We start from the raw sequence: 15,694 nt of genomic DNA on the forward strand, positions 1-15,694 counted from the left end.
ATCCTTCAGGGTTCCCAACTAAAAGCCTGGGGTGTTTTCTAGTGCCCTATTTCTTTGCAAGCTCTGAACTCCAATTTCATCCCCCAATTCTGCATGACCACCTTTGACTGTGTGGATCACAACGAACTGTGGAAAATTCTTAGAGATGGGAATACCAGACCACCTTACCTGCTTCCTGAGAAGTCTGTATGCAAGTCAAGAAGCAACAGTTATAACTGCACATGGAACAAAAGACTGGTTCCAAATTGGGAAAGGAGTACATCAAGGATGTATACTGTCACCTTGTTTATTTAATTTATATGCAGAGTACATCAACTGAAATGCTGGGCTGGATGAAACAAAAGTTGGAATCAAGACTGCAGGGAGAAATATCAATAACCTCAGATACACAGATGACACCACCTCATGGCAGAAAACAAAAAGGAACTAAAGAGCCTCTTGATGAAGGTGAAAGAGGAGAGTGAAAAAGCTGGCTTAAAACTCAACATTCAAAAACTAAGATCATGGCATCCAGTCTCATCACTTCATAGCAAACAGATGGGGAAACAATGGAAACACTGGGAGACTTTATTTTCTTGGGCTCCAAAATGACTGCAGATGGTGACTGCAGCCATGAAATTAAAAGACCCTTGCTCCTTGGAAGAAAAGCTATGACCAACTTAGACAGCATATTAAAAAGCAGTGCCATTACTTTGCCAACAAAGGTCCATCTAGTCAAAGCTATGGTTTTTTCAGTAGTCCTGTATGGATGTGAGAGTTGGACTATAAAGCTGAGTGCCAAAGAATTGATGCTTTTGAACTGCGGTGCTAGAGAAGACTCTTGAGCGTCCCTTGGAATACGAAGAGATCAAACCAGTCCATCCTAAAGGAAATCAGTCCTGAATATTCACTGGAAGGACTGATGCTGAAGCTCAAACTCCAATACTTTGACCACCTGATGGGAAGAAATGACTCACTGGAAAAGATCCTGATGCTGGGAAAGATTGAAGATAGGAGCAGAAGGGGACGACAGAGGATGAGATGGTTGGATGGCATCACCAACTCAATGGACATGAGTTTGAGCAAGCTCCAGGAGTTGGTGATGGACAGGGAAGCCAGGCGTGCTACAGCCCACAGGATCCAGAGTCAGACACGACTGAGTAACTGAAGTGACCCAAAACTCTGCTTAGAATCTCAGTCTCTCTACCACCACTTTCCACTCAACCTCTTAGCTACATGCCTCATATCAACTAATCCCTCTATGAGGAAAGCTATACCAAAAGTTAGCCTCATCCCTCTGTCCTTGTTTGCCTTGCTCACTCTTCACAGCCGTTAAAGAAATTTTTTTTCCAGATTTTCTAGTTTTCAGCTAGAGTTCTGGCTTAGAAAAAGCTATTCTGTCACTGACAGAATCAGAAGTCTCCCCAGTAGCTTGTTATGTGATACAATAACATGTTCCAGGCTTATATATTTTCTGACTTCAACCTGAAATAAGCCATTTTTCCATGGTACCCTAGGTTCTGTCTAGTAACAAAAGTATTATTTAGAGAACAGTCTGGCACCAGAAGTGCTTAATGCTACCAAGAGAGAGCTTTCTGAGATTTTTCAGGAGAGAGAATTAGGAAATAATACATTTTTAAAAAGGAAAAAAATACATCATGAGATCATACTGACATTTTCAACTCAAACTTAGGATCCTAACATTCTTATCCAACTTCTCTGATTATATCTCTTTCCCATTCAAAAATCTAGGGACTCAATCCAATGTAAGTATTTACTTGTTTACTTTATAATATACACCTGCAAAATAATAATATCAATATCACTACCAATTATATGATTACAAAAAACAGTTTATGATATCTTCGCAGTTTTTTGTCCTTGGAAGTATATCCCACTAGAAACAGCCAAACGGTTGTTGTTGTTTAGTTGCTAAGCCGTGTCCAACTCTTTTGTGATCCCATGGATAGCCAGGCTCCTCTGTCCATGGGATTTTCCAGGCAAGAATATTGAAGTGGGCTGCCATTTCATTCTTCAGGTGATCCTCCCAACCCAGAGATAAAACCTGCATCTCCTGCATTGCAGGCGGTTTCTTTACCACTGAGCCACCAGGGAAGCCCAATGTCTGACTTACTACACTTCAAAGTCATTTGAAACAGTCTCCATGCAAAAGTGTTAGTCCCTCAGTCGTGTCCAACTCTTTGGGACCCCATGGACTGCAGCCCTCCCGGCTCCCTTGTTCATGGGATTCTCCAGACGAGAATACTGGAGTGAGTTGTCATTCCCTTCTCCAGGAGATCTTCCCAACCCAGGGATTGAACCCAGGTCTCCTGCATTGCAGGCGGTTTCTTTATCGATTGAGCCACCAGGGAATATAATCTCTATGTGCTTAGCCTCAAACTTGATATACATTTAGATTCATGTTCCTGTTTCCATTTGATTTTTAGGAATTGCCTTTTTCTCTCAATTTATTTCACTTTTGTTTATAATAAATATTTGCAAGATTCTTAAACACAAACCACAAAGTACATTCAGATGTCTAGGTTCTACACCTGTTTCTGCTACCCCATTCCCTTCTCTTTCCTTAAAGTAACCATTTTCCTTAATTTTTGGTTTATCATTCCTTTGATTCATCTATGTATATACACAAAAATATAAGTGTATATATTTATAGAGCCCTTTTATTTGGAAAATAGTAGCATACAATGCCATTATTTTGCTCTTTGCTTTTTCCATTTAACAATATAGTCTTGAGATGACCACATAGCTGATGTGGAGATTATCCTCAGTCCTTTTCATAGCTTTCCATGTATAGTACTCCATTGTGTGAACATACCATATTTTATTTCATCAGTCCTCTTAATGATCTGAGCCAAGACTAATTTGCTATTGAATTTTGTTTCATAATTTAAGTTGACATAAAAATGCAAATGGTCCCACTGAAGTGGACAGATCAACAACCTACTGGTATTCTGGCCTCTGCTGTCACAAAGAAACAAAATACACTACCATGTTTAGCTCCTGCCCAAATCTGTGATATAGGGTTCTCAGCTGGAGCAGCCATCAAAACACTCACAGAGCCTGAGAAAACAGATGACGAACGATAGGGCTGCAACATTAACATCTCAGACAGGATTTAGCATAGTATTTGCATCTTTAACAGCTCTACAAATGAGTCTAATACATACTCCAAATTAAGAACAAATCTTCCTCATACAATCTTGGAATCTCTAGGTGTAAAGTAAGTGGCTAAATTTTTGACACCAATAGTAAAAATATTTCTACATTCTAAAGTTTCATCTTTAGTTAAACATTTTTGATCTAATTCTTCTTTAAGGTCAACATACAATGAGAAAAGTTCACCATGAAAATTTATACTAACAGTCCTAAAATGTAACAGATTAAGCACATGTCATAATTATTTAAAAACAATAATGCTCTGTAATCACTATAAATGAGTGCTATATGCTTTCATGCTTAGGATATCCTACTATACCCATCCATAATGATAATCAAAACTACCACAAAGTAATACGGATTACTTTCATATGTAAAAAATAATGTATCATTTACCTTGAAAGACTCTAGAAAAGGGACAATTCCTTTGCTCAAATCCTGGGCTCTGTCACTGGACTTGTCCTGCATCCAGTTCTCTATGATCCCACTAAATGTAACCCCACATGCATTCACAGCTTCATCTATTATCTATATGCTGACAACCGCCCAAGCTGTATTTCTAACACAAAGCTTGGCCCATTTTAAGACCAGTAATTCCTATATTAAAAATTTAAGTAATTAAATCCACTTCTTTTTACCTCTTGGTTTTTTTTTCCCCGCTATTTTGTCATCATCCACCCAATCTTTCAAAACTTACCAAATCTTCCTTTACCTTACCAGCCAACACTGGTAAGGCAATCACTCAGCCCAACAAAATCACTCAGCCAACAAAAAAACCACTCTTATTTCTGTTCCTCTTCTATCCCCATTTGTCCCTCTTCTATCCCTAGGCTAATGCCCTAAATCAAATTCTCCTCTTCCAAGTTTATTTTTCTGCAATAGCTTAGCCCAACCCCCTGATTTGACCAGTTCTCTATGGTGACGGTCTGCAAACACATTAGCATTTAAGGGTAAAGACAAAATAAAGACAGGGGACAAAATGTGATACCCCGCTGAAAGAAAAGCTCATGAACATAGATACAAAAATCCAAAACAAAATATTACCATAACAAACCCAGAAAATCTATATTAAAAAATATATCATGGCCAAATAAGAGTTCATCTCAGGAATATGAGCATGGTCAAACCATTAGGAAGCCCATCAGTGTAATTTAACACATTAACAGATTAAAAGACAAAAGCTCTGTGATTATTGAGCACTATTCTAGAGGATTTCTTTAAAGTCAGAAACAAGACTATTCAACAATGTCATACAGATCTTAAACAATTCAATAATTAGACAAGAAAAGAAGCAGAGTATACAGATCAGAAATAAAGTATTACAATTTATTGGCAGCATAAATAACAACAGAAAACAAGAGACTCCACAAACTATCAATACTATAAGAATTTAGGAAGGCTTCCTAGATATAAGTTAAAAATATGAGAAAATCAATTCTGCTTTTGCACTTTCCTATTACAATGATTTTAAGAATCAGACAGTTTCTGGTCCAAGGAGGAGTAGAGAGCTGCAACACCCCATCTCCACCAGAAAGCCCAGCTAAGCTCCTGCCTAGACCCAAACAGGTAAGTACACTAGAGATCAGTCAAGTCATCCAGACAATCACAGAGACTCATGAGCTAAATATTCCTTACTGTTATAATGGCAATACTGATAAAAGTAATAAAAATTACAAATTCCATTCCTATCTACTATACTAATCAATTAGGTTTAGCATTAGCAACAAAACTGTAGATCCAATAAAAAAAAGTATATGAGACCATTCTGAAAAAAATTACAAGAATTTACTTAAAGATATAAAATATACCTAAATAAATGGAAATATAAAGCATGTTCTAGATGAGAAGACTCTATTCACAAAGATGACAAATTTCTCCAGGGTAGTATCAGTATCTGGCGAAATTTGAATTAAAAACCTCAACAAGGATTTTTGTTCAAATAAAAGGAACAAAGGGCTGAAAACAACAAAGGGAAATTTGAAGTTTTATGTAACTAAGGTGTATTTCAAATCTGTATGTGGCAGTAGGGGTAGAGGGAAGTATACTATTATGTAAATGGGACTGGGACAACTGGTTATCAAATAAAAATTATTTATTGTCGTTCAGTCACTCAGTCATGTCTGACTTTTTGCGACCCCACAGACTGTAGCAACCAGGCTTTCCTGTCCTTCACTGTCTTCTGGAACAGCTTGGTCAAACTCATGTCCACTGTTTCAGTGATGCCATCCAACCATTTCGTCCTCTGTCGTCCCCTTCTCCTCCTGCCTTCTATCTTTCCCAGTATCAGGGTCTTTTCTCATGAGTCAGGTCTTCGCATCAGGTGGCCAAAGTATTGGAGCTTCAGCATCAGTCCTTCCAATGAATATTCAGGATTGAGTTCCTTTAGGAATGACCGGTTTGATGTCCTTGCAGTCGAAGGGACTCTCAAGAGTCTTCTCCAACACCATGGTTCAAAACATCAATTCTTTGACACTCAGCTTTCGTTATGGTCCAACTCTCATATCTATACATGACTACTGGAAAAACCATAGCTTTGACTGTATAGATCTTGTCAGCAAAGTAATGTAATTTTGAGCATTACTTTGCTAGCATATGAATTGAGTGCAATTGTGCAGTAGTTTGAACATTCTTTGGCACTGCCTTTCTTTGGGACTGGAATGAAAACTAACCTTTCCCAGTCCTGTGGCATTAAGTTACGACAACAAACATAAAATATAAAAATAAACTGCAGGCAGATGAAAGATCAGAAAGTGAAAAATCAAATTTTTTGAATGTTGAGGAAGAAATACAGGAAAATATCTTGACAGGGTCAGTAAGGAAAGGAATTTTTTAATACAATAAAAAAAAGAACAAGCCATAAGGGAAAAAAAATGATAAAAGTGATTACATGAAAATTTAAATTTCTGCTTCAACAGAAATAAGAAAGTTAAAGACAAGCAATAATTGCTGCTGGTAATATAAATTGGCTCAATCTCTACAGAAAGCATTTTGGCAATACCTACCAAAATCTAAAGTGCACATATCCTTCTGAAGAAGTAATTTTACTTCTGAGAACTAAACCTAAAGATAGACCCAGGGAATTCCCTGGTGGTCCAGTGGTTAAGAATCTGCCTTACAGTCAGGGAATTAAGCTACCACATGCCATGGAGCAACTAAGCCGTGCGCTGCAAGTACTAAGCCTGTGCACCCTGAAGCCCACGTGCCACAACTAGAGAGACCGTGTGCTGCAACTACTGAAGCCTCACGCTCGGGAGTCTGTTTGTCTCAACTACTGAGCCCATGCATCACAACTTCAGAGTCTATGCACCACAACAAATGATCCCGCATGATGCAATGAAGATCCTGCATGCCACAACTAAGACCCAATGTAGTCAAATAAATACAGACAGACGCCTCCCTCAAACAAAAAAGACCCAGAAATGTGTGAAATGACATGTATACAAGGTCAAACAACACCTTTACATAAATTAAGACACAACCATACAATGGAACACCAAAGAAATTTTTTTTCAAATGTACTGGTACGAAACTAGCTCTAAGATGTGCTGTTCAGTGAGGGCAGAGAGGGAAAAGCAAAGTAGAGAACTACGACACTGCGGCCTGCAGAAAGGAGACCAAACACAGTCAGACAAAATGAGGCAACAGAGAAATGAGCAACCTAGAAATGAGGGCCTAGAAGAAATGAGCAACCAATCAGTGATGAACAACACAAAACTTACATGAAAAATACATGAGAACGAATCAATAGAAAAATAACTGAGGCAGAAGAATGGATGAGTGAACTGGAAGAAAGAATGATGGAAATAACTGCCATGGAGTAGCATAAAGAAAAAAGAATAAAAATATGAGGACAGTCTCAGAGACCTCTGGGGCAACATTAAACGCACCAACATTAGAATTATAGGGGTCTCTAATTAGAAGAGAAAGAAAAAGGGTCTGAAAAATATTTGAAGATGTTAGAGTCGAAACTTCCTTAACATGGGAAAGGAAACAGTCACCCAAGTCCAGCAGAGAATCCCAAACAGGATAAACCCAAGAAGAAACATGCCAAGACACAAATTAATCAAACTAACAAAAATTAAATGCAAGTAAAAATATTAAAGCAACAAAAGAAAAGCAACTAATAATATACAAGGGAATCCCCATAAGGTTAACAGTTGATCTTTCAGCAGAAACTCTGCAGGCCAGAAGGAACCAGCACTATATATTTAAAGTGATGAAAGGGGAAAACTTAACAACCAAGATTACTCTACTCAGCAAGGATCTCATTCAGATTTACAGAGAAATCAAAAGCTTTACAGACAAGCAAAAGGTAAGAAAACTCATCACTGCCAAACTAGCTTTACAAGAAATGCTAAAGGAACTTCCCTAGGTGGGAAAAACTAGAGAAGAAAAAGACCCACAAAAACAAACCCCAAACAATTAAGAAAATGTAATAGCAACATGTGTGTGCATGCTAAGTCATTTCAGTTGTGTCTGACTCTGCGACCCTATGGACTGTAGCCCGCCAGGCTTTCTCTGTCCATGGGATTCTCCAAGCAAGAATACTGGAGTGGGTTGCCGTGCCCTCTTCCAGAGGATCTTCTCCACCCAGGGATCGAACCCTCATCTTTTAAGTCTCCTAAATTGCAAGGCAGGTTCTTTACCACTAGTGCCACCTGGAGACTCCACTACATACTGATAATTACCTTAAAGGTAAACGCTATAATGTTCCAACCGAAAGACACAGATTGGCTGAATGGATACAAAAACAAGACCCATATATATGCTGTCTACAAGAGACACACCAGACCCAGGGACATATACATTTTGAAAGTGAGGCGATGTAAAATGTATTTCATGCAAATGGAAATCAAAAGAAAGCTAGAGCAGCAATATTCATATCAGACAAAATAGACTTTAAAGACAAGAGACAAGGAAGGACATTACATAATGATTAAGGGATCAATCCACGAAGATATAACAATTATAAACATTTATTCACCAAACACAGGAGCACCTCAATACATAAATGCTAACAGCCATAAAGTGAGAAATCAACAGTAACACAATAACAATGGAGGACTTTATAACAGTCCACTTATACCAATGGATAGACCATCTAGACAGACAACTAATATAGAAACACAAGCCTTAAATGACACATTAGACCAGACACAGTTAATTATTATATACATTCCATCCAAAAACAGCAGAATATACTTTCTTCTCAAGTGTACCCAGAATATTCTCCAGGATAGATCACATCTTGGGTCAGAAATCAAGCCTTGGTAAATAAGAAAATTAAAATCATATCAAGTATCTTTTCCAACCACAACACTATGAAGTTAGAATTACAGGGGAAAAAAAAAACTATAAAAAAACACAAACACATGGAGCCTAAATAATATGCTGCTAAATAACCAAGAGATCACTGAAGTAATCAAAAGGAAGTAAGTATCTAGAAACAAATGATGATGAAAACACAAAACCCCAAAACCTATGGGATGCAGCAAGAGCAGTTTTAATAAGGAAACTTATAGCAATACAATCCTACCCCAAAAAACAAGAAAAATCTCAAATAAACAACCTTACCTTACACCTAAAGCTACTAGAGAAAGAACAACAACAAAGTTAGTAGAAGGCAAGAAATCATAAAGATCAGAGCAGAAATAAACAAAGAAAACAAAAACAAAGATCAGTGAAACTAAAAGCAGGTCCTTTGAGAAGATAAACAAAATTGGTAAACTTTAGGCAGACTCATCAGAAGAGAGAGAATTAAAATTAGGAATGAAAAAGGACAAGTTACAACTGACACGATAGAAATACAAAGGATCATAAGAGACTATTAATACAAGCAACTATGTCAATAAAATGGACAATCTGCAAGAAATGTACAAATTCTTAGAAAAGTACAACCTTCTGGACTTCCCTCATGGTTCAGTGGTTAAGAATCCGCCTGACAATGCAGGGGACACAGGTTCAATAACTCGTCCCAGAACATTCCACATGTCATGGGGCAATGAAGCCCATGTGCCACAACTACTAGAACAGCACTCCAGAGCCCGCAAGCCACAACGACTGAGTTTGTGTGCCTCAACTACTGAAGCCAGCACACCCTAAAGCCTGTGCTCCAGAAAAAAAAGCCACCGCACCACAACTGAAGAGCAGCCCCTGCTTGCCACAACTAGAGAAAGTCCACATGCAGCAAAAAAGGATGCAGTGCAGTCAAAATAAAAAGTACAACTTTCCAAGACTGAACCAGAAAGAAACAGAAAATATGAACAGACCAATCACAAGAAATGAAATTGAAACTGATTAAAAAATCTTTCAACAAACAAAACTCCAGGACCACATGGCTTCACCGGCAAATTCTATTAGGTTGGTACAAAAGTAATTAAGGTTTCAGACTGTGAATTTTAAATCATTATAACTAGGCTCAAACACATCTTTATTAATCAAAATAGGAACCCTTACAATCAACACATTTTTGTCAGTAAGAAATAAATTTTTGTTTACACATGTAGCATAAAAACCTGTGCTTCAGGATTCAACTCCTGGAAAGCATTTTCTGCCTCCTGCTGGATGCGGAAGCATTTTCCCTGCAAAAAGTTGTCAAGATGCTTGAAGAAGTGGTAGTCAGCTGGCAAGAGGTCAGGTGAACACAGCAGATGAGGCAAAACTTGAAAGACCAATTCATTCAACTTTTGAAGTGAACATTGTGCATGTGTGGTCAGGCACTGTCATGGAGAAAAACTGGGCCCACCCTGTTAACCAATGCTGGCTGCATGCACTGCAGTTTTCGGTGCATCTGACTGATTTGCTGAGCATACTCTCAGATGTAATGGATTCAGACATATTAGTGGATCAGAGGGGCAGCAGACCACCAAACAGTGAACGTGACCTTTTTTGGGTGCAAGTTTGGTTTGTGAAGTGCTTTGGAGCTTCTTCTCAGTCCCCCGCGAGCTGGTCGTTGCAGGTTGTCATATAAAATCCACTTGTCATCACATATTACAATCTGACCAAGAAATGGTTCATTGTTGTTGCATAGAATAAGAGAAGACAATAATTCAAAATGGTATTTTTGATTTCCAGTCAGCTCATGAGGCACCCACTTATCAAGCTTTTTCACCTTCTCAATTTGCTTCAAATGCCAAATGACCATAGAATAGCAGTCGTTGAGTTCTTTGGCAACTTCTCGTGTAGTTGTAAAAGGATCAGCTTTGATGACTGGTCTCAATTGGTTGTTGTCAATTTCTGATGGCTGGCCACTGTGCTCCTCATCTTCAAGGCTCTGTCTCCTGTGCAAAACTTCTAGAGCCACCACTGCAATCCTTAGCAGTTCCTGGGTCAAATGCGTTGCTGATGTTGCGAGTTGTCTTGACTGTTTTAGACCCATTTTGAACTCAAATTAAAAAATTGCTCAAATTTGCTTTTTGTCTAACATCACTTCTGTAGTCTAAAATAAATATAAAATAAACAGCAAGTAATAACCAAAACAACATAAAGGGGGAAATGTGCATTAAAAAGATTTATAACACAACCACATTTATTTAAGAGTGTATTCCAATATCAAACGGCAAAGTTCAAAAATGCAAATCAACAATTACGTTTGCACCAACCTAACGGCAAACATTTAGAGAAGAGTTAACACCTATCCTTCTCAAACTCTTCCAAAAAACTGCAGAGGAAGGAACAGTACAAGGCTATGATCACCCTAATATCAAAACCAGACAAATATATCACAAAAAAAAGAAAACTGCAGGCCAATGTCACTGATGAACATACACATAAAAATCCTCAACAAAATATTACTAACAAACTAAATCCAACAATACATTAAAAGGATCATACACAATTATCAAGTGGGATTTATCCCAGGGATGCAAAGATTCTTCAATATATGCAAATCAATCAATGTGATATACTATAATAACAAATTTAAGAAAAAAAACCACATGATCATCTCAACAGATGCAGAGAAAGCTTTTTGTTAAAATTCAACACTCATTTACGACAAAAACTCCTCAGAAAGTGGGCATAAAAGGAGCCTACCTTAACAAAATAAAGCCCATGTGCAACAAACTCACAGCTAACATCATTCTTGATGAAAAACTGAAAACATCTCCTCTAAGATCAGGAACAAGACAGTGGGGTCCACTTTGCCACTATTATTCAACATAGTTTTGGAAATCTTACCCACGGCAATCATTGAGAAAAAGAAATAAAATGAATCCAGATTAGAAAAGAAGTAAAGTGTCACTATTTGTAGATGACATGATACCACACATAGAAAATCCTAAAGCTGCTGCCAGGAGATTACTAGACGTCATCAATGAATTTGGTAAAGTTTCAGGATAAAAAATTAATACACAGAAAGAGGAATTAAGGAAACAATCCCATTTCCCACTACAACAAAAAGAACAAAATACCTAGGAATAAACCTACCTCAGGAGGCAAAAGACTTGAATGCAGAAAACTGTAAGACACTGATGAAAGAAATCTAAAACAACACAAACAGATTGAGAAATATACCAAGTTCTTGGATTGGAAGAATCAATATTGTGAAAATGACTATATTACCCAAAGCAATCTACAATGCAATCCCTATCAAATTACCAAAATCATTTTTCACAGAATTAGAAGAAAAAATTTTACAACTAGTATGGAAACACAAGAGACCCCAGATAGTCAAAGCAATCTTGAGAAAGAAAAACAGAGCTGGAGGAATCAGGCTCCCTGACTTCAGATTGTATTACAAAGCTACAGTCATCAAGAGACCATGGTACTGGCACAAAAAAAGAAATTAGATCAATGGAACAGGACAGAAAGCCCAGTAATAAAGCCATACACATATGGTCACCTAATCTATGACAAAGGAGGCAAGGATGTACAATGGAGAAAAGACAGTCTTTTCAATAAGTGGTGCTGGGGAAACTAGACAGCTACATGTAAAAGAATGAAATTAGAACACTTTTCTAATATCATACACAAAAACAAACTCAAAATGGATTAAAGACCTAAATGTAAGGCCAGATAGTATAAAACTTTAAGAGGAAAACATAGGCAGAACACTCTTTGACATAAATCAGCAAGATCTTTTTGACCTACCTCCTAGAGTAATGAAATAAAAACAAATAAGTGCACCCTGATTAAACTTAAAATCTTCTGCACAGCAAAGAAAACCATAAACAAGATGAAAAGACAACCCACAGAATGGGAGAAAATATCTGCAAACAAAGCATTGACAAGGGATTTATCTCCAAAATATACAAACAACTCATGCAGCTCAATATAAAAAAATAAACAACTCAATCAAAAAATGGGTGGAAGACCTAAATAGACATTTCTCCAAAGAAGACATACAGTTGACCAACAAACAGATGAAAAGATGTTCAACATCACTAATATTGCAGAAATGCAAATCAAAACTACAATAAGGTATCACCTCACACAGGTCAGAAGAGCCATTATCAAAAAATCTACAAACAATAAATGCCAGAGAGGATGTGAAGAAAGGGGAACCGTTTTACACTGTTGGTGGGAATGTAAATTGATACAGTTACTAAGGAGAACAGTACAGAGGTTCCTTAAAAAACTAAAAATATAACTAACACATGACCCAGCAATCCCACTCCTGGAGATATAACTATAGAAAAGTGAAAGTCATTCAGTCTAGTCCAACACTTCGTGGCCACATGGTTTGTATAGTCCATGGAATTCTCCAGGCCAAAATGCTGGAGTGGGTAGTTCAAAAAGATATATGCACCCCAATGTTCACTGCACTGTTTACAATAGCCAGGATACGGAAGCAACCTAAATGTCCATCAACAGAGGAACAGATAAAGATGATGTGGTACTCTTCAATGGAATATTACTCAGCCATAATAAAGAATTAAATTGGGTTATTTGCAGAGGTGTGGATTGACCTAAGGGCTTCCCTGATAGCTCAGTTGGTAAAGAATCCGCCTGCAATGCAGGAGACCCCGGTTCAATTCCTGGGTTGGGAAGATCTGCTGGAAAAGGGATAGGCTACCCACTCCAGTATTCTTGGGCTTCTCTTGTGGTGCAGTTGGTAAAGAATCTGCCCACAATGCGGGAGAGCTGGGTTAGATCCCTGGGTTGGGAAGATCCCCTGGAGAAGGGAAAGGTTACCCACTCCAGTATTCTGGCCTGGAGAATTCCATGAATTCTAAGGGTCCCATGCTGTATAGCCCATGGGTCTGACCTAGAGACTGTCACAAATAGCAAAGTAAGTCAGAAAGAGAAAAATAAATATCACATACTAATGCATATATGTGGAATCTAGAAAAAATGGTACAGATGGTCTCATTTGCAAAGCAGAAACAGAGACACAGATATAGAGAACAAATGCATGGATACCAAAGAGGCAGCGGGGTGGGATGAATCAGGAGACTTGGATTGACAATATATACGCTACTATGTATAAAACTGATAGCTAATGAGAATCTACTGTATAGCACAGGAGAAAAATAAACAAAGATGATTAACAGAAAAAAACAAGTTAGACTTCATTAAAATTTAAAATTTCTGTATATCAAAAAGCATTATCAAGGTTGTTCTTAAGAAAAACAAGAAACAAAATGAGAGGAAATTATTTGCAAATCATGTATCTGACAAGGGTCTAATATCCAGAACATATAAAGAACTCTTACAACTCAACAATAAAAAGACAAATAGTTTAAAAGGCAATGTACTAGAGTGGACATTTTTCCAAAGTAGATATACCAATGGTCACAGAGGCACATGAAAAGATACTAAAAACCAACACTCATTAGGGAAATATAAATCAAAACCATAATGAGATATCAGTTATACTCACTAAGATGACCATTCACTCATTTATACAAATAATAACAGTAAACGAATAAATGAGTGAATGAATGTATGAATAAAACCTCAGAAAATAAGTATTGATGAGAATGTGGAGAAAATGCAGCTCTCACACAGTGTGATTAGAAACATTAACTGTTACAGTTGCTATGAAAAAGCCTGGCACTTCCTCAAAAAGTAAACGTCAAGCTACCATATGACCCAGCAATTCCACTGCTAGGAAAACACCTAAGAGACATACCCATATATCAACCAAAGACTTAATATATGAATGTTCACAGCAACATTATTCATAACAGGTAAAAGGTAGAAACACCTCAAAAGCATAGAAAAACTAGGTTGGGCGGGGAGAAGTTATAGAATGACTACTTTATAAAGTCTGAAAACATGATTTTATTTTTGGAAACAAGACACTGTGTGCATGCATGTATATATACATGTGTATTTGTGCATCTGTAGTGAAAAAGAAACATGCAAGAGAAAAACATCAACTTCACCACACTAGTTACCTCTGGGGAGAGTCAAGGTAAACAGAATTAGGGAGGAGTAATATAGTAACCCTGGTGATATCTATAATATTTTATATAACATTTATTATTATATAGTAATAATAATATTAATATGAAGAAAATTCAGAAAAGCTAGGTTGCAGGCACACAGATTCTCATTTTATTTTTCTTTTTATCTCTTCCATAGGCTGGACCAAAAGGAAGGCAGAGAGCCAAAGAACTGATGCCTTCAAACTGGTGCTGGAGAAGACTCCTGAGAGTCCCTTGGCCAGCAAGGAGATCAAACCAGTTAATCTCAAGGGAAATCAACCCTGAATACTCACTGGAAGGACTGATTCTGAAGCTACAGTATTTTGGTCACCTGATGTGAACAGTCAACTCATTGGAAAAGTCCCTGATGTTAGGAAAGATTGAGGGCAGAAGAAGAGGGCATGAGAGGATGAGGTGGCTGGATGACGTCACTGATGCAATGGACATGAACTTGGACAAACTTTGGGAGATGGTAAGGGAAAGGGAGGCCTGGCATGCTGCAGTCCATGGGGTCGCAAAGTCAGACACGACTGGGCGATTGAACAACAAGAGACACATAAAACATGATGCCGCGGCTAGTGCAGCAGGTAGGGATTAAAAGTGATCAACACACAGTTTGTGAAAAAGAAACCAGAGACAGAGTTAAAGTTTTAAAGATGGGACCGGGGGACTCAACACCTCTTGGATGAAGAGCCCTGTTCCTCGGAGCCACATCACCTTTATTTAGTGTCTTGGCAAGCAAAAAGTATCTGTTGTGCTACGATGAAGTCAGACTCCTGTGCCCTGGTCACGTCTCCCATTTTATTGATTAAACTATCTTTGTTATTCTCTTCTAAGGACTATCACCTAGCTGGAGGTCATAGACTTGCATACACCTTGGGAAAACATCTTAGTGTGTGCACAAGCAGCATTCTGAACTTGCACTGACCCGGCATTCCAAGGTCCACACTATGTTCTTCCTTAGCTTACCAGGGTATGACGACCCCAACTAATCAACCCAATGGACTTTTATTTGGATTTGCTTTCATTCTTTCCTCTTGGTGATTTTCTCACAGCTTAGCCAGAGCAACAGGCAGCTGACTACTAACCCCTGCCATGTGATGTTTAAACATATGTGAGGGAAGGGCATGAAATGATCTAATTCTGCAAATTTGCCTCAAGATATT

The 15,694-nt window shown here is 37.9% G+C and overlaps 1 protein-coding gene across 2 annotated transcripts in view; it reads right to left on the reverse strand.

Moving 5' to 3' along the window:
• Window positions 1–15,694, reverse strand: part of ATRN (attractin) — a 187,714-nt gene that overhangs the window by 156,866 nt on the left and 15,154 nt on the right. The window lies entirely within an intron of this gene.

This window comes from Dama dama, chromosome 23 (genome assembly GCF_033118175.1).
Source record: "Dama dama isolate Ldn47 chromosome 23, ASM3311817v1, whole genome shotgun sequence".
Lineage (NCBI taxonomy): Eukaryota > Metazoa > Chordata > Mammalia > Artiodactyla > Cervidae > Dama > Dama dama.